Raw genomic sequence first — 22,425 nt, 5'->3', positions numbered from 1 at the left:
AGGAAATGACCTTTAAAGCAACTTAAAGGTCTTAGTTTATTAGTTATTAGTTTATAATAATCTGAATATAAGACATGTTGTGTTTTTGTTACCTTAGAATGAGCTGTTTAATGTACAGAGGGAGTGGGTCCTCTTCTACTGAGTCCGCCATGTTGAACCGCTATGTTTCTACAGTAGCCCAGAATGGACAAACCAAACACTGGCTCCTAGATAGGACAGGGGTCAGCAACCTTTACTATCAAAAGAGCCAAATCTGTCTGGAGCCGCAAAACATATTTGAGCCTTATAATGCTAATTTCTCACTGCAGATCAAACATACTGGTAAGCTCGCAGTGTTGGCTGTGAAATCAAACAAATCTATTCAATTCTATATTTTCCTCTGAGAGTCGAAGCCACCGTTATTGAGGTTTGGCAAAATAAAGAGAAAAGGGCGCCTGGGCAGGACGTATTGTTATGCTCATTTTAGTTGATGAAATGTTAACTGGTTACTCATTTTTACAACTGGAGAATGTAACAGCAATGACAAAAATTTTAAAAGTAACCTTTATTTGTTTCCACATAATTTTTTACTCAAAGCCGCAGGGTGCCACTTAGGGTGGCCATTTCCTTCACATCAAAAAGGAGGACAAATTTGAATATGTTTTTCCACCAGATTACATAAAGGTGCATACACATACCACATAGCTAATAATAAATATACAAGATACAGCTCATGACAACGTGCCCCTCCAATTCAGATTACATAGGTCTAATAAACATCATACAGAAACTGTTCTTAATGTTTTTATCTGGATAGATAAAGGGTAAACAAAATACAGCACCTTCTGTTTCAGATGTATAGACTTTGCCTATACATATGAGTATGAGCATTGTCAGAATTTCAGTCCAACTACCGACATTAGCTCACGTTATGTTCTCTGTTGCTGAGAGCTTGATTGACAGCCTGGTGGTAGCAAGGCGAGTGCCTGTTGTGGCGAATCAACACATGGCTCACTTGAATATTAAAATTAGCCATGTGTTGAAGGTCAGGACACGAAAATGTAACCAATGAAATTACTTATTTTGACACACATTTTTAGCCAATAAGTATTAAACTTACTAAGGAAATGTGTCAAAAGGCGGACCTTTTTAGTTATTTTCTTAAAAGGAGGACAAATGAGTATTTAAAAGCCGGACTGTCCGGCCTAAAGCCGGACGAATGGCCACCCTAGTGCCACTGGAGAGGGGCTAAAGAGCCACATACAGCTCTGAACCCAAAGGGTGTCTACCTCTGAGATGGGGCCCAGATTTTTGCAGCCACAGTTGTTTCTCCTACACACTTGGGACAGGAGGGTGAGGCGAGGGTGTTGCAATCAGCAACTTTACTTAGATGCCACTAAATCCTACACTCTTGTCCTTTAAAATAATGACAGCTTTTGCAAATTTTTGCAATGGCAGTCATTTTTAACTTTTTCAGGGTAGTTTTATATCTGCAATAAAATGCACTGCTGCCTCTGGTGAATCCCTTGTAATAAGTTCTTAATTAATGTTGATGATGTAGCTCTTAAGTGCTATTCAATACATTTCTTTCAGAAGCAGCCAATAAGAAATGAAGTCATGAACACAGCATGGAGGAGACGAAGCAGGAGCGCTAAGCACTCCGTGAAAAGCACTCCCGACATTCAGCACTCAATTTCCCATTTAGGCAAAGTCACAATCAGCAAAAACTGTGTCTTGGCTTGCAGTCAACGAAGAAACGGACTGATGCATTTAATAAATGAAGAAACATTCACTGAAACCGGCCATGAATCATTACCTTAAGCCCTTTCAGCCCACAGTTTTCATCTTTAATTTGCCCTCCCTCCCCCACCTCGTGGCCCAGATCACTGAGGAACTCACTAAAAGCATTGTTCCTCCTGCCAGCTCACTTGGCATATCTAGTTTTATTTAGAACCCTCTGGCTGTTTGGCAGGAGGGGGGAATAAGCGGTGTTAAAGGTATTTATGAGGTTGTCCTCAAAGAACCTTTCTTTATATCAACAGTTTGACTAATGCATGTGACAGTAAACTTGACGTTGGCAGCAGCTATGAAGAAGTTGTCTGTATGACTGATGCTGGTTGTGATATCTGCCAAGCCAACATGTATTAATTATAGTAGCTTTTAAACAGACTGTTTTCATGAAAGACAATGTTTGGGAACTACCTAAATGGCCGCGGCTGTTGATGATTACAATTGCCCAAAAGGGAAGTCAAAATCCATATTCTTAATATGGTTTACATGAATCAGCAGCAAGTGTAATTAAAGAAAGTCTCAAATGGGAGCAGGACTAAAAGCGGAGGGGTGACCTTTTGGACCTGGTCTGGGACACATACTACATTCTTGCAGTGTCCTGGCTTTGAATCCTATAGGTGGTCTTTGTTGCTTCCCTTTTTCAAAAAGGATAAAAACATCTCAGTATTTCATCAAGGTTGAAACATGATGATGTTCTCTGCCACTGTACTCTGCTGCAGTTGGTTCCCTCAATGTTCATGTCATTAAAACAGTGTGAAACATAATAGCATCCATTTTGGAATTCAATCTGCTGTGAAAATTCTAAATATTTTAATTTAGAGATTTCCAACCATCAAAAACTCATAGCCAGTGATGACATGGCAAAAATTCAACTTGAAACTCAAATTGTAACTCACTTTGAAGCTTGGCATGCATACCAAATTTCATGCTAAAGTTGAGAGCATACCACTTCCACAGTGCCCTGTGTAGTCAGACCTGTCTGCTTGGATGTCTACCTCACTATGAAAATTGCTTCGGCTGTCAAAACCTCACTCTCTTCATTCACTTAGTGACTTCTGTCTACTGAGATAATGTCTGACTGGCAACTAAAAATAACAGAATAAAGGAAAATACACTCATTAAAGCCTTGGGATGAAAATCAACCTGTGGCTTTAAAGCTGCAGTAGGTAACTTTTATAAGAAATAAATAGCTGAAATTTTCACTGTGTCCTGGCAGTAGCACATCAAACAGATAGTCCGTGAAAAATATATGATTCCTCCTAGTGCTCCTAATAGAATTTGTAAGAATCCACCAGGCCTGAACGAAAACAACCAATCAGAGCCAAGCAAGATATAAAGATGCTTTTGGTTGCAGGCTTGAAGATAACTGATTGTTGAGTCTCATTCCCATTGTCCCAAAGCGTCTGTATTTGACGCCACCTGATTATCTGTCTCGTGTACTACTGTCAGAATATAGCTTAAGCAAATATGACCTAAAATGATTTTCATAAAAATGACCCACTGCTGCTTTAACCTTGAAAATGGCAGACATGGAGAAAGGAGGTGAGGATATTTGTTAAGAATGACTTCGTTTATATAGGCCTCAAAATGTCAGAAACAATTTACCAGGTTTGACGACGGATAGGCCTATTTCTTTATTTTATTTGGAGCATTTGGCCGTCAAACACCCGTTTCCCTGCAGTTACAGCAGGTGTTATATCGCCGGACCTCTCCCCGCTATGCCTCAGCCCGGGCTTGCCTCAGACTGACTCCTGCTTCACTACAGGAAGTTTATAGCGATTTTAACCGCCTTTCCCTTCATTTTCTTACGTATGACAAGCCTGTCAGTAGTTAATGTATCTCGGGCTGCTTCATTTACGCTACATTTAACTGTTATGTATATTACAGTAGTGTGTATATGATATATGTAATAGCTAATTTTCGTTAATTTAGGCTACCTCATTTGGTTCTGAGCTAGCTTAGTTATATTAGTTGGTATAGTGTTGTTGTTATTGTTAGCTGGCTCGTTATCCAGGACAATAACAGACACAGAGTTGTCTCATTTAGTTAAAATAATGCAACAACAATATGGGACGTATAGAAAAAGGGTGTGAACAAGTCTAAGTTGGATGTCAGTGTCAGTAATGTATTAGTCTACACAGTGCATCAGGTGCAAATGAGTTAACGTTACTGGTAACAAGCTGCGGGCTGTGCTGCACATTGTTTTACATTTTGTACAGAAACACGCCTGTTGCCAGGAACATTGCTGCCTCAGCCAGCAGAATGTGGGACCCTTCTCCTCCCTCACTGGAGCTGACATCCCGCTGAAACAACAGAGGAAACCGGAGGGTGAGTGCAGTCAAACAGCCGCTGGCAACTCAACCTGATTTTCATCAGAGCTTTTCGATTCAGCCGTCCTTCATTTGTCTGCCCTCCCCTGCTTTAGTTTGAGGCTTTCGGTGGATTCCTCCTCACTGACAGAAGGATTTTAGTTTTTGTTGATGCAGGGGCTTCTTCTTCTCCTGCTGATGAAATTTGTCATATAAAGGCTCTGTTTTATAATTATCTCAATTTCTCTTGAGGCTATTGGTTTCTTTAATTTATTGAATGGCAGAATGGAGACTTTTGGTTGTAGGCTACAACTCAGAGACGCTAGAAAGCAGTGTTTTCTTCTGTTTGTTTTTCTTTTCGCTTTTCCATCTTTGTCTAGGGTTCTTTCTATATTGGTTATTCAAACTCTGACCGGTTGTTTTAACTATATAAGATACATTCCCTGGTGTTTTCGGCCATTAACAGAGCACCAAATACACAATAAAATAACATTAGGCTTGACTCAGCTTTTTAAGTTTATCTCAGTAGCTACTGGGCAAATAAGACTTCAATGTAAAGCATAAACATATGAATAAGAACACATTTATCCTTGCAATGCTTGCTGATATCAGCTGAGCATCTTGATTTGTCAGCCTTATTCAAACTCTGACTGTTTTAACTGTGTAAGATACATTCCCTGAGCTCCAAACACACGCAATAGTATTGCATGCCCGTAGAGTTTTCTCCAGTGTGTGTTTGTGTTTTGCGCCAGGTGTTCTCAGTCATTTTCATGTCATGTGGTATCGCTGCTTCCTGGGCCAAAGAAATCCATGTGATAATATTTCACTATGTAAATACACAGAGTGATGAGAGCAAAACTTCAGCTTGTAGAAGTTCCTGTCATACACGTTTTACTGTGAGTGACCTCTAGTTTTTAATTTTGATTCAATATAATGTTGTATTCCATTTGTAATAATAGATTCTCCTAAATGTTACACACTGGACCTTTAATACATTCAGAAGGGCTGTATTAACATATTAACACTAACAAGTTAGTGCTTGTCTGTGTCTGTGAGGGAGTCTAGTCTCCATGGTACTCTGTCTCTTTGTGTCTAGACACTCCTTTTTGAGTGTAGCCTTGATGTACATGTAGTATTAAAACATGCAATTTTCCCATACAGAGGAGGAAGGCTATCAAAGGTTTAAATATCTGTAATCTGCTGTGAAATCTAACAGTGTTGGCGTCACACATTGACAGTCAAGTAAACAGATGCCGTGAGACCCTTCCTGTCCATTTTAGCACAGGAAGTATGTTCCACATAAAAAGATAATGATAAAAAATAAAAATCTGCCTTCCTTTCGCTTGAAAATAAGCACATAACTTATCTTCTAACACACTGAATCCCAATAAGCATAAATGCAGAATATCTTAAATTTCTGGCAAATTCCCATCCTGCTAATGTAAGATCACATATGTTGAATTATTAGCCCAAATTCCTCCCAAAACATAAGCACCTACAAGCATGTAAACAGTACTGAAGCTGTTTATTGCTGTTTTTATAACAGATGTAAAAATGTCTCCATCAGGAGGAGAACATACACTGATTTACACTGATACTCAAATTCTGAATCCTCACTGTCTGACTTCTACTCACCAATAACTGAACAGGCATCTCTTTTTAAAACCTGTGGAGGGCAGCAGCAGGCTTGAGATGCATCTAGGCTGCTTGTAGTGTTAAAAGAAGAATAAGAGCAGGAAGACGAACAGCAACACATCAGCCCATTTATATGAACCAAAGCTGAGAACCTGATAGCACACTCTCAAGTTCAGCCCCTACTGAGCAGTCCTTTTAAAGTCATATTCACCCTTTTCAGGTTATAGGGCTGAAGCAGAGCCATCATAAGCTGACTCAACAGTACAAGCATTTTTAGTTTAACTGTGATGGAACTGCATGTAGTTACTTTAAAGTGTCATGCATAATACTGAACTTACTACTGATACGTTTATTGGGGGTAAAAGTTGTGCGTACAACTCCCAACCCAGTACAGCCCATAAACCCTTTGTCCTACTATACCTTTAAATAGTTTTCACTGTCTCATGTGGTCATTTACATCAAATTTAAATTATGAATGATGCTGTAGCCTATATTGTAGGTACTCTAAAAGGGCATGTTTGTACAGAGGCTGATAAGAAAGACTTGTTTCTGTTTAGTCTTTTTTCATATTTTGTATCATTATATCAATATGTGGAAGTATTTAATTTCAAAGGCTGCCAAATTTCAAATCTGTCAACATTAGGCTAAACTGTAAAGCTAAAGCCTTTTAAGTTTATACCAATAGCTACTGGGAAAATAGTAATAATAGAAATTAGAGACAGTTTTGCAGTTTAAAGCTTAAACATACAAAGAAGACCACATTTTTCCTTGCAGTATTATCAGCTGAGCATTTTAATTTGTCACTACAAGAAAAGCACAGCTGTAGCTCATAACACTAATGTTTCCATTCTATCTGAGTGTCCCAATAAGACATGCATATATTCAAACACATTCGAGACTGTACTGATCCGTCCACGTTCAAATCACAAATCACTAACTTTTCAAAACTGCTTTTAATGTGTGATTAATTGTTGTGTGTTTTATTTTTTTTTCAAACTACAGTATGTATTTTAACATATGTGAAGTGTTTTTGAGTACCATAAAAAGTAAAAATGTATAATTTTTTTCCACAGGTATTTTGACATGTTACAGTAGGAAAAGCACAGGTGTGAATAATTCCATTTAGCTGCTTCAGTTTCACAATCCTGGTATTCTGCTTGCTTGGCTCATTTTCACACTGTCATGGCTTACTGGGACACTTGAATAGAACAGAGCCATCGTCCGTCCTCTGTAGTAGAAGGAGGTATGATCTATAGCCCAACAGATGTTGGATTTCTAAGGCCAATACTGATACCAATATTTGCGAGTTTAAAAAAATCTTCCAAACATAAATGCATAACATAAATAACAATCTCAATATAGATCCCGTATTTGTTTTTACAAATAATTGGGACCAAGAAATCTTGTTTTATATATATATATATATTTACCTCCAAATTACCTCAAACCTAGTTTGGCCTTTCTGTACTACAAATTCTTGTTACTTATCAGCCAACATGCACCTATACCGATATATCTGCAATCAGCTCATTTTAGCAGGTATGTTGGCCTTGGCCAATTTTGATCACAATATCCCAGTTAAAATCCCAGATTGTGTTCCCACATTATTTATTTTCTAAAAAAAACTGAAAAGGGAAGACACCTGTAGCATACACCTTTTCCTAGCAATGCAGTTACAGTAAAATAGACCTGGTGTTGATCATTAGTATGATAATGTTTATCTGTGAAGATACTAAAGTGATGAAAGAAATTGCATGAACTGTACTGTTATGGTCAGTGGCCACAGAATTTTTGTTTTTTAAGCGGGACAAATGGTTTGCTCACATTGGTTGTGAGCCAAGTTGTGTAATAATTACATGCTGAAAAGTCAGGAACTAAATACTGAAGGTGTGAAGGGCTTGATGAATCCCTGACTGTTTGTGTTTCACTTTCAAGGGAGTCAGTATCTTTCATTAATGATAAGAGTTTTTTCCATTAGATTTTCAGTAAGAACATTTGCACTGAAACCAGCAAACATACTGTATTTCTGAAGAAGTTTCCATCTCCAAACATTCCAAAGCCTTTTACCAGAAAAGAATGGAGAGCTTTGTTCTTGTTTAATATAGGTATGATAATCTGACCATGCATTCAGTGTCTATGGTTCATGGCTGTCAGTTTGGGTTATAGGTGAATAGAAGTGGCTGTCAGCAGAACAATGCTGGAAAAAGATGTGCCTTTTATGAATTAAATAACCCAGAGGAAGCAGCTAAAGTCAGGACAGAATGAGGCCCAATATGGAGCCCTGAGGTATTCCACTCTTCCCTTGTACCAACTGAGAGTACAAACATGGTTTCTAACTGAATTTGTAAAGGCAAATCTAGGACATTCAGCAAATTGGATATGTGATCCAGAATATCCCAATTCATCTTTATTGGTCAAGAATGCATTAACTACCATTAGATATCAATGATCTCATAAGAGTGGGTATTTCTGTGCTTTATAAATAATGTATTCCTTAGACTTCTTAGAACTTTTGCAGTGTGTTTATTATCCGTTGTTAACGCTGTAAATAATCAGAATACTACTTTTAATTTATTGACATTGCAAAGACTTAAGAGTGGTGATGATCGCAGACTAGCTTGGCCATTATGACTAAAGGGGTCACCCAATATATATAACAAGCCTAGTGTTTTTAGACATTTTAATGTGGAAATGTTACATATTATAGCTTTAAAATCAATTACTTTTGAGATTTTGAAATCTCAAGATAACTAAGTATTAATTTATTGACAAGTAGACCTCTGTGACCAATATCTATTTTAATTCCTTTTATCTACATTTTTAAGTTTCATTATTGCCCTCGGAGGGGTAAAAAAACCTGAAAATACATTTGTCTTGTTTATTTTTACAAGCTCCAAATCAACAAATGTATCAAATTTAAAGATATGAGGCAGATACTCATTTCAAATGATTGTGTTTTGTATTTTTAAAATAATAAAAATACATATTTAAACAGTTCTTTTCAATCTTCCATCGCTGAAACAACATCTTTCTCGCTGTGTTATGCAAGATTAATTAAAAAATGCAAATATATGGGACCTGACCGTTATGTAAGCATCTGAGTGTCCAATTGGGCAAGGTATCTCCTTTTATGTGGGGTCTATAACCTCATTAATCCTCACATGATATAAGCACAGCTGGGCCATGGAAGTGGATGCATAATGTATATTATTGCTTTAACAGGATCTTCCTGTCAGGACTGCCATGGTTGCTGCGGCAGAAATATGAACTAGCTGGTAAGTGATTTAGTATTTTGGTTTCCTTTATACTGTTACATTATTGTGCAGTTGTATTTGAGAGGGTTTTAAAATAGAAAATTATATTTGCATTTCACCCTTGCTAAAGAAAAAGGCATCATATTCATGGCCATTTTCATCTATATTTCATATATTGGTAAAAGAAAACTGTCATATCAGACTGTAATGTTTTTACCTCAGTATAACTGTTAGTGAACATGTCTTTGCTGAAAGGTATGTACTGATGGAGAGTTTGTGTGTGTGTGTGTGAAGCAGGGAGTGAGAGAAAGACAGACGGAGACAGAGAGAGTGAGGGCAGGAGGGACCGTATTGGCCGGGACACTTGAATGAATTTGAAGAATAGGTTTTTACATGCAGAACAGCCACAATACTGGGCCCTGACTGGCAGACGGTACCAGCTTCTCCCATTCAAATGACGCAAACCTGCCTGATTGGAGGATTTTAAAAAATGTGTTTTAGAATAGTGTCCAAACAAAACCGAGTCCAGTTGTTTAACTTTCACTGCCACTGATCTGAAATCTGAAAAAAAACATGGCTAAATGCTAGGAATCTCTAACTTTCTTCTAATTCTAATTCTTCTAACTCATCTTCTGACTTTGTCTGACAGTAATTCCTTAAATGGACCCCATTCAAATTCTTAGGCATTTCTTCTGTTCATTTATAGCAGTGTTTTAATTATCTATAAAGAATTCAAAATCACGAAATATAGATTCAAATAACATTCCTCAACAAGGCAACACTGTGAATGTAATAAATGAGTATAATTGGACAGGCTTCTATAATGTGAAAAGTACTGCAAACCGCCTCTAAGGCTCTAGTATTATGACAACTTCTTCAGATTAACTCAATTAAATGTGATTTAGCAAACCACACAAAAATGAAAAACCTAAAAGCATTAAAAAAAACAGGAAACAAATGTCAAAAGTGAAGAATAAGGCTCAGTAATGTAATCTTCTTTCTACATATAAAACAGCTTAATGCAATTACTCTTGCGGAGGGAAGGCAGCTATTGTGTGCATGTAACACCAGTGAGTTTTACAGTGGTTGTGACTTACTACAGTGGTGTAAATGTCTGACAGTATTATCTCTGTCAAGTGGCTGTCCGGGTACGGTTATGTGATCTCGTGAGGCGAAGCTGGCCCCACAAATTTAAGCATACACAGACACAACTAAAGCTTCCAGCCCCTCCCGCACACACACACACACACATACACACACACACACTGTGTTTGACCTGGGGGTCAAGGTGCAGTGACTCTGAGGGTTGTCTAACTGGGCCTCTTAAAAGTCTTGCCTTGCATTCCAGCGCCTGGAGGAGGGGGTTGTTGCAGCCAGGCTTATTACCGGCGAGAGAGAGAAAGAGTGATAGAGAGTGAGAGAAAAGAGAGAGAGAGAGAGAGCGAGAGAGAGGGAGGGAGAAGTGGGGGTAGAAAGAAGCTGGAAGGTATTATGCACTATTTCCTTGGCTTCCTAGAAGCTCCCGCTTATTCCCTCCCACTTGCGACACAGTAAAGGAAACGCTGAAAACTTGAACCTGCTACTCTCCAGCTGCCTCGGCCTTCTAACTAGCTCACTTGTTTTCTTTCACTGCTGCTCCCTCTGTATGTTTCTCTCTCTCTCTCTCTCTCTCTCTCTCTCTCTCTCTCTCTCTCTCTGTCTTCCTCCCTCCCTCGCCCTCTCCCTATGTGTCTGTCTTTCTCTCTCTCTTTCTCTGGGCTGTGTGTAAGAGGATCTTACTTTGTGTCCGTTGCCTTTTTCCGCGGTGCTGCAGACACACATGAAGGAGAGGATTGGATTTGAGGAGATACTGACGGGGGTGCACAGCTGCAACAGTCCCCTCCATCTCCACACCAGGACTAATCCCCCCCCCCTCTCTCTCTCTCTCCCTCCCTGTGTGTTTGACTCTCCCTCTGTCGCACTCTCTCTGCTTTCTGCCTCTCGGAGGGGTGGGGGGTGCCATATGGGAGCTCAGAAAAATGGAAGTGGAGCGGAGATAGACAAGAGAGGAATCTGTCATTCTCGGGCTCGGATGTCGGGGATCTATGTGGTAAGTGCTTCTCTCTTTCTCTTTAAGCACTTTTAAGAAGTTCTGTACCCCCCCAAGAATCTCCTTATTCCTGAATTTTCAGCATGTTTGATTCCTCATTGCTTTTGATTCATATGTTGCCAACATTTACCTATTTTTGAGTTTTTATTGTTGGACTATTATTGTTTGAGCCAAAAACCGAGCCTGATTTTCTTCCACTTCACTTCAATGTGTCCAAGTTCATGTTTCATTGTTACAAGTAATTTGTGAGCCTTAGTGATAAGAGGGGCTTTGTGCTCGTACCAAGTTTTGAGGGTCAAGGTAGAGCGAGAAGGGAGGTGGAGTGGAGGCTGACTGGGGGAAGGGAATTTGGAGGGGTCAAAGAGAATGGCACTTGGCCCAGGCAACACAATGGCTCTGAAAACTTTTTTAGTATGACATTGTCACTGCGAAACATGCGCCTGCCTCAAAATCTAAAACCTGCTGCATGTTTCAGCTGGCAGGTTTGTTGTCGAGGCCGTTTATTTAGCTGATGAAATTGATCAGTTGCTCACTTTTTCATGAGCTTGGGATTTTTAAGTCTTGGTTGAGTGCAGTTTTGAGACAATGGGGATCAAAGTTTTGACACACTCACCATCTGACAAAACTGTTAGGCATTTTTTATGTGCCATTATATATTCTAAACTAATTTATTTTACAGAAATTATTAATAAATCAGACAGAAACTTAAGATTTCAAGTTCATAGTGTCTATTGTAGCAATGTTACAGATTACATCGGCCCAGGATACAATGTTCCATGTATCCAGGTTTTGTGGATAGTGTTGTTGAAAGAGTTCGTGTTGCAGATTATCAGCAGTTGGTTCACCTCCGTAGAATAGAATCTACCAGGCCATGGTAGATGTTGCTCCCAGTGCAAACTAATGCATTACTGCAGGCTGACTGAATAACTCCATTATGTGATAAATGGAAGTGATACCTCTGGAGCACTGGACTTACATATAGCTTTTAAAACTGCACTTTGACATTTGTTTCTGTTTGATTTATTGTGTGGTGTGCTACCGTATTTCAGGCAGATTTCATTGTTTGTAATGAGAATTTTTTGCAAGTAACATTCCCCATGATTTTTTTTCATCACATAATTAGTATTAATATAGAATTAATAATGCTACGTAAGACCTTTTTAACTATTATGTTTTTGACTACTTTTGTACACAGAGATCAATGCCTGAGATAAAACAGGGCAATATAAAACGTGTTCATTATCAGTCTAATCTCCTATCAAACTTGTCCTTTTCCTGAATCTCACAAAACAGAATTTTCTAAAATTCAAATACACATCTTTTCAACAAACTGCAATTTTGCAAGTTAGTGGTATTAACTCTGAGAAACTATGGATAGTCTTTTCACTTATTTTCACCCTAATAGTGTGTGTGAGTCTGGGAAAACAAGCTGAGTTGAGTGAGTGAACTCCTTTTAGAAAGCTATTGAACTTGAGGACGGTGATTTATGTGTCTCACCTTGATGGTTCATTGGCATTTTCACCTCCCTCCCCCGTCTCTTTGAGGAAATCAGAACCCGTCTCTCTGGCTGACTCATTCTATGCCTCCCTCGCTCCCTCCGTTCATTAGACATCTCAGTAACATGGGAATGAATTGTCTTGACCGGGCACCTCTGAAAGGTGGTATTTTTTATTATTAAAAAATTGAGTTTGTTTGTGTCTGCATGAATTTATTTTTAGTCTACTCTGTGCAGCATAATGTCTGTTAAACTTATTGTATGCTGGGAAGCTTTGCTGGATTTCAGACACTACTACTACTCTTTTATAAATACACACAAACTGTGTCTGTTGCAGAATCTAGTTCTCTATTTTGGGCATGTGGGTCACAATGAAATGAAGCAGCACTGGACACCTTAATGAGGACTCATGAAGTTACTGTCAAAAAGTTGCATTCTTGGCTCACATGGCTTCTGTTTCAGCTTCAATCATGTACTATGACAAAATGTAGAAACCTCAATTGCCTGCTCAGCACAAGGAAGTAGAAAATGAATTTGATAATAATAAAGTTATCTTTGATAAGATAACGTTCTTGTTGATCCAGTGCTTCAAATTGTTTCTCTCATCTGCAACACTTGAACAAAATCTAATTTAAAGATTTTAAATGAACTCAGGAACATGTTTGTTTAGATGTGACATGACTTTGATCAGGGAAAAGAAGCTGAACTGAAGAGTTTTTAATTCAAAACACTTTGTTTGCCCCCTCAAGGGGCAGTTTGAGGTAATTGTGTAGGTTTTTGGATCACTGGAATTTGCTGTTGTATATTGTAGGGCTGCATTATAATGCTGTTTTGTCACACATTTTACCTTTATCAAAAAAATTGTAGCTTCTTTGATTTGGGTATTGCACCTAACCATATTGCGATTTTTGATAATATTTCGATTAACTGTGCACCCCTAGTATATTGTTTATATATATTTCAGCTACATTTCTCCAAATCTTAAAGCAAAATTTTTAAGTAATAACACACAATAACAAACACATTTTAGGTGAGTTAAAATGTTTCGGAATTCATAGGAGTACAGGTGCTAAAAGAAGAAAGGCTCCAGTGTTTTGTGGGTTACTATTCAGGACCTTGATTTGGTACAGTTCATTCTCCTACCAAGGAGCCTGGATTATTTAAATCTGGATGGTATTTTATTTGTGCTGTCAGTTAAACACGTTATTAACGGCGTTAACACAAACCCATTTTAACGGCGTCAATTTTTTTATCGTCTTTTAACGTTTGTTTAACTTTGTAGTTTTTTTCACATGCTGTTGCAACAACTAGTAACGTTAGAAAAACTACAACACGGATCTAGCTAGACCGGAAACAAAACAACAGGCACGCCGCACACACTTGTTTAAGAGTAGTAGACGTTACTTTTTGAGTGGATGGCGAGCGTGAGACGCCAAAATGGAGGCCAATTATATTCTGAATGGAAAGTTTACTTTTAAAAAGTTGCCAAATGGTTCCATTGACAAGACCAAAGTGATCTGTGTGTTTTGTCATTGTGAACTGAGCTATCATCGCAGCACGTCCAGTCTGAAATACCACTTGATGGCCAAGCACACAGCTGATGCGAATTCTCTGCCCCCTCGTCAAAGCCAGGCGACAATGGATGATTTTTCAATAAAAACAAAATTTGCACAAAGCAAGCCGATCCACTTTTCCATGTTGATAAGAGCATTCAAATGAGAAAAAAATAATGGGACAAAAAGAAATCAAGGGACATTTAGAATAGATAAAATTGTGCGATTAATTGCGAGTTAACTATGACATTAATGTGATTAATCACGATTAAATATTTTAATGGTTTGACAGCACTATATTTAATGTATTAATAGTGCTCATCTGGTGTATGTCTATAGATGATTTTAGTTGTTTGTTATCCATTCTGCCAGGTGAAGACATGTCGTCAGATAACCTGCCTGACCTCCTCAGCCAATTTTAGCCTTTTCCTCATGCCTACTCTGGTTATAAATTAGCCCGCTTGTTTGCAAGCAGTGAAAGGAAAAGCTCACTTAGTAGAAGTGATTTATTAGTTGTTAGCCTGCTGCTGCCATATGAATGACAGAGGTGCCATTCAGGATGAAAACAGAAACTCAGAAAGCAGGCAGGATCTGACTGCCTCAGGAAATAGGAGGTGGTTTCCTTTTCTGCCACTCAACCAAAAGAGAATTTGCATGATTTACCTTTTAGTATTTCTTCCAAATAAATCTTTAGTCGTTCAGAGAGCATGTTAATAGTTCCACATAATTTTTACCATGACTTTAATGGGATATACATCCGTACCACTCCCTACTCCACATGAGTTGTTAATAGTTAACATGCATAAGGATCTGTGAAGGCCTACAGGGAGACAGGAAGTCAAATTTAAGCACTTTTGTGTTGATTCATTAACAGATACATTTAACACAACCTCTGTTACATACTTGCAATTGGCAGTCCATTTGCGGTTGCCCCCCAAAAAAGCCTGTTTTATTTTTCCACAGTTGCTCGCCTTGTGGCTCTTTCTTTAAAGACACTGCTTTGTATCTGGTTCACTCTCTGACTTTTGCATGCAAAATCAAACCACTGAGAGAAACCAGGCTATGTGGTGTCTGTTGTACATGTTGAGAGTCATTTGAAAGATCGATGAGTAATCCATCTCTGTAAATCGAGTTGTGCTTACTCCGATTACGACCTTAATGCAAGTAAGATAACTTTGTTAAGATGTTTGTACGACAGTTGCAATAATCTCAGTATTGCCTTACTCGGGTTGTGATCAAATTACTAAAGTGCATGTAAAAGCAATGAGTGACAACCCTGTTTGCCTCTCCTGTTCTGTCCACAACACTTTATGTCACACACCTAAGAATTCAGGCAGAAAACCCCAGTTTTTACCTCTTGAACAAGAAATATTTTGAAGAGCGAACCTCAGTGGTCCATCACTAAATTCTATTTGGGAGGTTATTTCTGCAGTGAATGTGAAGAAAATGTGTTAATTATACACCTCAGTTTCTCTCTGACAGTAGACCAATGGCAGACACAAGTTGCACTCTTGAGACTGGACGAAGAAATATGCCTCTAGAGTTTTGCTGACTAATGTGGGCACACAGTGAGTGACTGCAAATCCATGCTGTTCCAGGAAGCAATATGATGACATGATGTGAGTAGTTATGAGAATAACTGCTCCAACAATGCAGCTGTTCATGCAGCCTAAGGAGTTCATAACCCTGGAGGCCAAGAAAACAGGAGACTGTTTGACTGACTACATCTTGTCCCAGCACCCTTGTCAGCCCTTGTTGAGACAGACAGGGACAGAGAATGACGTGCACAATCATTATGTCCTTAGAAAGACCTCCTCAGGTTGTTCATCAAGCTTGGATAGTTGCTCCTTGATTACCCTCACAATATCCTGCACAAAGCTGTGTTCCCAACATGCTCCTCTATATGATTATCCTCAAGCAGCAGGTCCTTCCAAACTTTATTCAAATGGATGGCCAATTTTGTCCTCCATGATTCAGGAGTGTGTCGAAGTGTTGAAGGAGATGCTGTGCATGCAACCGTTAGTGTCACCGTTTATCAACATGATGAGCCATTACAGGCTGGGTTTATTCTGCTCAAAGCTTGAATTATCTTCTCTGGTTTAGTTGACAGTAGCTACGTGAAAGGCCACGCATCAGTTCTTAAAAGATCATATCATCATGTTTCTTGAGAGGGTTTTCTTCCTGGCAAGCTTTGCCAAGCACTAACTAAGAAACTATTCCTATCTTCTCTGTGGTTAATTAAGTGGAAAAATGGTTGAGTTGTCTTTTCTGGATTACTTGTTTTTACTAAAATACTGTGCAAGAAATAGTGAGTTTGAAAGTAGTTTTGATCCCCTATTGCTAAAACAATTATTTGATTATTTGATAAATTATCAACTGTTGAATTAATTGCCAACTATTTTGAAAATCTATTTATTGTTATGAAATTCTCTGATTTCAGCTTCTCACATGTGAATATTTTCTAGTTTCTTTAGTCCTCTATGACTGAACTAAACTGAATATCTTTGGGTTGTGGATGAAACGGCATTCAGGAAATAAATTGGGCTTTGGGGATGATTGCCATTGATCGCCATTTTATGGAACAAACAACTAATTGAATTGAAACTGAGCAACAGATTAATCGATAATGAAATAAGTCGTTAGTTGCAGCACTGCCTTGCACCCAGACAGAACTCTTTCCCATTGACTTGTTAACACTTTTATAAGCTTCTGCTGTCAAGAACCTCGAGCTCTGAACAGTGCTGTGGCTCACTCCACCACGAGGGAAACCTCTTTGTGTACTGAGAGGATCCTCAGTAGATCTTACGTACATGCAGCTTCTGAGCAAATCACTTTGGGCTCTTCATCAGGTTTACACAGTTTATGTGTCACCACCACTGAGCTGCAGCAGTTTGAATTCAGACATCAAGTGAGTTTGTGAGTGAGAGTTTTTTACTCAACACCCTGATAGCAGTGATTATCTAAAGACAGTACCATAGTGACATATAAAGACATCAACATGGATGTTAAGCTGTGCATTAAGCTTTGGACCTGAGACCCAAGGGTGACCATGATTTGTGACTGACTGTTTTAAGGTATTCTATGTAAGGCTGCTCAATTAATCAAAATTTGATCATGATTACGATTTTGGGGCCAAAAGATCTCAAAACTAATAAAATCGGAGGGAAACGATTTTTTTTTTCCATTTTCTATTGTGCAACGTTGTATAGAAAAAAGCTGAGCCCCTGAATTGGGACACAGCCACAGTCTGCGTATTTCGCGCGTGCTTATTTCCGTCCCTCCCCCGCAGCATGCACTGCACATCATGCACATCGCCGTTCCCGACCAGTCGCGCAACAATGTGAAGTCACTTGAGTGCTGTAACTATTTATACTTGCGCCAGTGGTCGCGACACTAGTTGCAGTCTTCTCCTGTCACGTTGTTTTCGTTTGAACAGGTACGTTTAAAAAAAATAATCGTTTGAATAATTGCGATTTCAATTTTGACCCAAGTAATCGTGATTATGATTTTTTACATAATCGAGCAGCCCTAATTCTAGTATGGGTGGGCGATATATATATCGTTTGCGATAATATCGTCATTGTTGTTTTGACGATGTGCAAATTTCCATTATCAAGTATTTAAATTACTTCGCCAAAAATATTGAAACGCACGCGGAAACTCCTCACATCCACTTAATACATGGTGCAGCAACGCTCTCTACAGCATGGCAGGAGCCAGTCACACGACTAGTGGGCCTACGTGATCACATGACGTGATCATATGACCTCTCGCTAGCATCTTCCTTGCAACAGTTTATCAGCGCGTTGTGATGGTAGAGAGAAAATGCAAACACCTCCAGTCCCTGAAGCTACCGGTACTTCAGATGATTTAGTGCCGAGACGTGGGTCTACCTCTCTGCCAGAAGAGCGCTTCAAGTTGAAATCTGTTCAACTTTTAACACCGCTGGGCACTCGGAAAATGAGTTTTTGAGCGCTCTCAGCGCTATAAACGCGTTTGGTAGACACAAGCCCTAACTCAGACAATTCCAATCACATTTTAAAGTATATCGACTGATTATCGTTATCGCCAAAATCCCCAAAAATATCAAAATATTATTTTTTGCCCATATCTCCCACCCCTATATGGAAGTCATGGAAACAACTTTATGCATATAATGAAAGACAGTCGTGACATTATGGGTCATTATCATGACGTACTTTGATTAATAGTATCAATGACAGATGGATGCAAGATGCCATTCAGCACTAAGATAATGATGACAGATGATATGCATCATAAGTCAGATTCTTATTGAATTATTAATGGCTTGAGCCAAGACTTGGGCCTTGCCAGTGGAAAATAACACAGATGTTTAGTATTCATTGTTTTCTGTAATAAACAGAAAAATAATACCCATTGCTACATTTTCTGTTAAACCTATTATTGCCATATGAATAAGAAAAGTAGAACAACATGTCAGTCTTTGAACTTAAAGTGATGTTAAAAAGATATTGCAGAGACAACTAATTTATAGCTCGCATGCATACACACAAACACTCTCACACACAGTATTGAATTTGAGCACAAATGGCCCCCAATGGGTTGGTTATAAAGGGGGTGATGTCATTTCTGTGATGGAGACTGTGTGTCCCTTTACCAGTGATCCATTTCTTATCCAGCTGTCCTTACTGATGCAAAGCAGAGAGAAAGAAAGAAGAAACAAAAGAAAGAGAGAAAGAAAGAAAGTGTACGAGTTCCCCACCCACCCCCAGCCAACTTTATATCAGCCATTAAAATGTCACTATAAGTGAAACGATGCTAAGATCAAATTTTCTTGGATCTTAACACTTTATTTCAAAAAGTGCTGATCTTTGTTTGTGCTTTGATGCATCCACTTTACATATTATTTCACATAAGTTATTATCTTATTTTGTGTTCCATAAATTTTAGAGCCGTGTGTTTTGGACAGTTGCCTGGTTCTAGGGTCAGGAGATCATAGGCAATTTGTCTGCTTGTCTTTGAGCTGACAGGAGCTCGTCCTCCTTGTTTGCAAGCGAAGGGGGTGCTGGACCTCTTTGTGGAATCAGTTGTGTGCATGCGTGTGTTCGTGTGTGTATGCCGGGCCCAGTGTTTCTAGCCACACGACTCCCTACACCATTTTAAACAGCTTGGCTTCTTTAACCACCTCAGCCTCAGCGGTCACACAGACATTGGGCGGGGGGGATGGGGGTGCCCATACAGAGCGCAGGGGCGCACTGGGAAATGGCTTCCATACATTTAGCATTTCCTCTTTTGAAGGCAGTCCAGTGTTGAGCAGTGGGGCTGTCGCGTCAAAGCTGTGCTGCAAGGAGGGGCGGAGGTGCTGGGTAATGCAGACACAATGGGCTAAGGCAAACATTAGGAGTGAGACAAAGGACACTCCACTCAGGTCATGGGGGGGGCAACTCTTCCCATTATCTGAGGGAAGTGATCTTAACTGAGGGACTTTTTAAACCCATCAGCAAATTAGGGTCTGTGCGGAGTTGCTGTGTGCACTGGGTCATGATCAAAGCCTTGAGAGTGCGTCTGTTTACAGAGGAAGACTGTAAAGTGTAGGACAGCAGTCAGAACACGACACAACATGGGGCTGGGTTAGCACCGAGCATGCTATCATGACCATGTTATCATTGTCACAGCCAGGGTATTTACTCATGGGAAGCAGAGGATAAGTTCTTTCTCATCTACACTAAAAACACCACAAGCACCATATGTCATAGGGTCAACCGAGGGTTCCCACACCATATGCATCCACTTCTGTTTCCAAAATAGCCCAAATACAATCAGTCTCTCTGTTCAGATGTGGGGTTAAAGCTTTGTTTTAGAGGAATCAATTATCTGCTTTTCCCGGACAATATTGTGTAATGATTTTTAATGAATAACCATCTTTCATTTAATTTCCCTTCTGTGTCATTGATGTTGTTGGAATTGTGTTTTTTATTATTGAAGGGACAGTATCAGGTTTAACCAATTAGGCATTTGAATTGAATTAGAAACAGATCCTTAAAGTACTAACCACTAGGGCTGTAACTAACTGATTTTCTTACTAATTAATCTGCCAATTATTGTCTTAATTCATTGATTAATGATTTGGATCATAAAATGTCCATACCATCACCGTTTTCTAAAACCCAAGATGATGTCGTCAGATTGCCTGTTTTGCCTGATCAATTGTCCAAAATACAACGTTGGTGTGCAATGATGTAAAACAGAGAACATTGCTGGAGAGGCAGCAAACACAGAATGCTAATTGTTGTATTTTTGTTGAAAAGTGACTCAAATTATGAATTGATTATAAAAACGGTTGCAGATAAATTTTCTGTCAATCAAGTAATTGATTCATTGACTTCTCGTTTCAGCTCCACTAACCACTTTACTGCTCAGATGTAGGTCAGCTTTTAGCATTTTTTATTAGCTAAACAGCCTGTCAAGTTGTGCTCTAATTTATTACTTGAAAACAAGGCGTCAATTACATGGTAATTACACGCTCTTAAAGCTACTGCTTAACTGGTAGACATTATGAACATTTATTTTGTTGTCTCTCAGTAAACATGCAATTTACTTTTGGGCTGTTTAGCCACTGGGAAACAATATAATGAAAACAAATAACTGTTTGCATCAAAGTAAGAAAAATCACTTATTAAACGAGCAAACAAATGCGGGCCGGCAGAACTCTATTTTAGGAATCTTTAAAATGGCTCAAGTGAATGTCTATATATTCACATGTTGTCCAACTGTGTGTGCTTTTTTTCGTATGAAATCCTATGCGTGTTTGTGTGACTGAAGGGCCATTATGGGACAGGCTTTTAAGGGAGATCTGGGAAGTGGAAACCTAATACTGCCTGACTGCTGCTCTTGTGTACATGAACCCCACAGCTGCTGAAGAGAGAGAGGAATGAGGCAAAGAAAGGGGGAGGAAGAAGGGAGGAGGGGGTAGAGGAGAGTGTGGTGCGCTCAGTAATTAGTTGTCTGGTTTTGTATTGACCAGTCTGGTGCTTGGGCCTTAGGGACTGTTAAATTTGCTATTGAAACTGAAAGGATTATGCACCCAAAAGAAATTAAACGGGAGCAATGAATAGATTGTGGGCCACATGGTGGACTACTGTTTTTTTTTTTTCCTTTCTCTTGTTCCTTCTTCTTACATCGGCCTTCTTTCTGCTTCAGTTAGACAAGGTTGTATTTTTCCTGTCAAAAACTGCTGTTTTTCATGTTATAGGTAAACTGAAAAATGCAGTACAGGGTCATGACAGTTTTATGTTCTGATAATGACACCTCATTTTGAGAGTGACCCATTTAACAAAAAACAATACACTTTTTACACCCTCTTTGCCAACTGTCAAATCTAGAGTCTTCTGTGGGGTCTATTTATTAGACGGAGACAAAATCCAAAATCATTTCCGCATGTTAGCTGTTGAAGGGTGTGATGTCGCGAGGGTGTAATGAAATCTGTTTGAATGTGGACGTGGTGATTGCAAGGGGGAATTGATGTGTCCTGCCCGGGCTGCCCAGAGGGAAGAGAGATTTGCGTCTCTGTTTACTCCTGCTGAGGTTGGTCGTACTTATTACTGTGGGCACTTCCCGGAGGGAACGTCCTCCACATGCCTGCAGAGGTTTATGGCCCAGAGAGACTATGTTCCCTTTAAATCAACATCCAGCATGGTCAAACTGTTGTCTGCCTCTGTCACCAGTTTAGTGTTTAGTTTAGGGACTGAAAAAAAAATCAGCTTCAGACCAAACTGTAACACAATCCACAGTGTAGTGACTTCCACTGTCTGTTAAGCAGGCCAACACTGGACAGGTGGCTGGACAGTATTCACATGACACTCTTCTTTTTCTCATTCACCCATTCACGCACACGCTTGCATACTGTCGGATCAGTGTCTTGCTCAAGGACACTAATGCAGGGGAACAGGAGAAGTCGGGGGTCGAACCACTAACGGCACCCCGCTCTACCTCCCTGAAGCACGGATCCCTGGCTTCAGCGGGTTAACATTAGCCTCCATCTGCAACGAGCATTTGAACCTGCTGAACTGTGAGCCTCGATTGTATCTAGTGGATGATAGAGGGATGATGTCATGTTCTCTCACTGTTTGTGTAGCTGGCAAAGGCCGGCGTGCTGCTGGAGAAGGTCGTACACTATGACTCAGTCAAGACCAGAGCAGCCCAGTAGGACATTATCCAAAAAGTAGGATAAAATCTTTTTTCTTTCTTTTTTTTCGTCCTTGCTGCCATAAAAAGCCAATGTCTTTTTTGTGAGTTTCTGGTTTAGTCTTTGATTCTGTTTTGACAAGATGATTTGAAA

General features: G+C 39.4%; 1 long non-coding RNA gene across 3 annotated transcripts in view; it reads left to right on the top strand.

Moving 5' to 3' along the window:
* The first annotated feature begins 3,259 nt into the window (after positions 1-3,259).
* LOC127364252 (uncharacterized) overlaps positions 3,260-22,425 on the top strand; it is a 59,305-nt gene continuing 40,139 nt past the window's right edge. The window contains exons 1-4 of one of the 3 annotated variants that reach the window (XR_007884990.1): positions 3,260-3,312; positions 3,990-4,098; positions 8,937-8,989; positions 10,782-11,057. This is a non-coding gene — a long non-coding RNA (uncharacterized LOC127364252). Of the gene's footprint in view, positions 3,313-3,533; positions 4,099-8,936; positions 8,990-10,454; positions 11,058-22,425 lie in introns of those variants that run through there. The other 2 variants (XR_007884989.1, XR_007884988.1) reach the window with 2 other exon arrangements.

The sequence above is a fragment of the Dicentrarchus labrax genome, unplaced genomic scaffold, assembly GCF_905237075.1.
Source record: "Dicentrarchus labrax unplaced genomic scaffold, dlabrax2021, whole genome shotgun sequence".
In the NCBI taxonomy this organism is placed as follows: Eukaryota; Metazoa; Chordata; class Actinopteri; family Moronidae; genus Dicentrarchus; species Dicentrarchus labrax.
The sequence above is the reverse complement of the archived record's forward strand: the minus strand, read 5'-3'. Positions and strand labels throughout refer to the sequence as shown.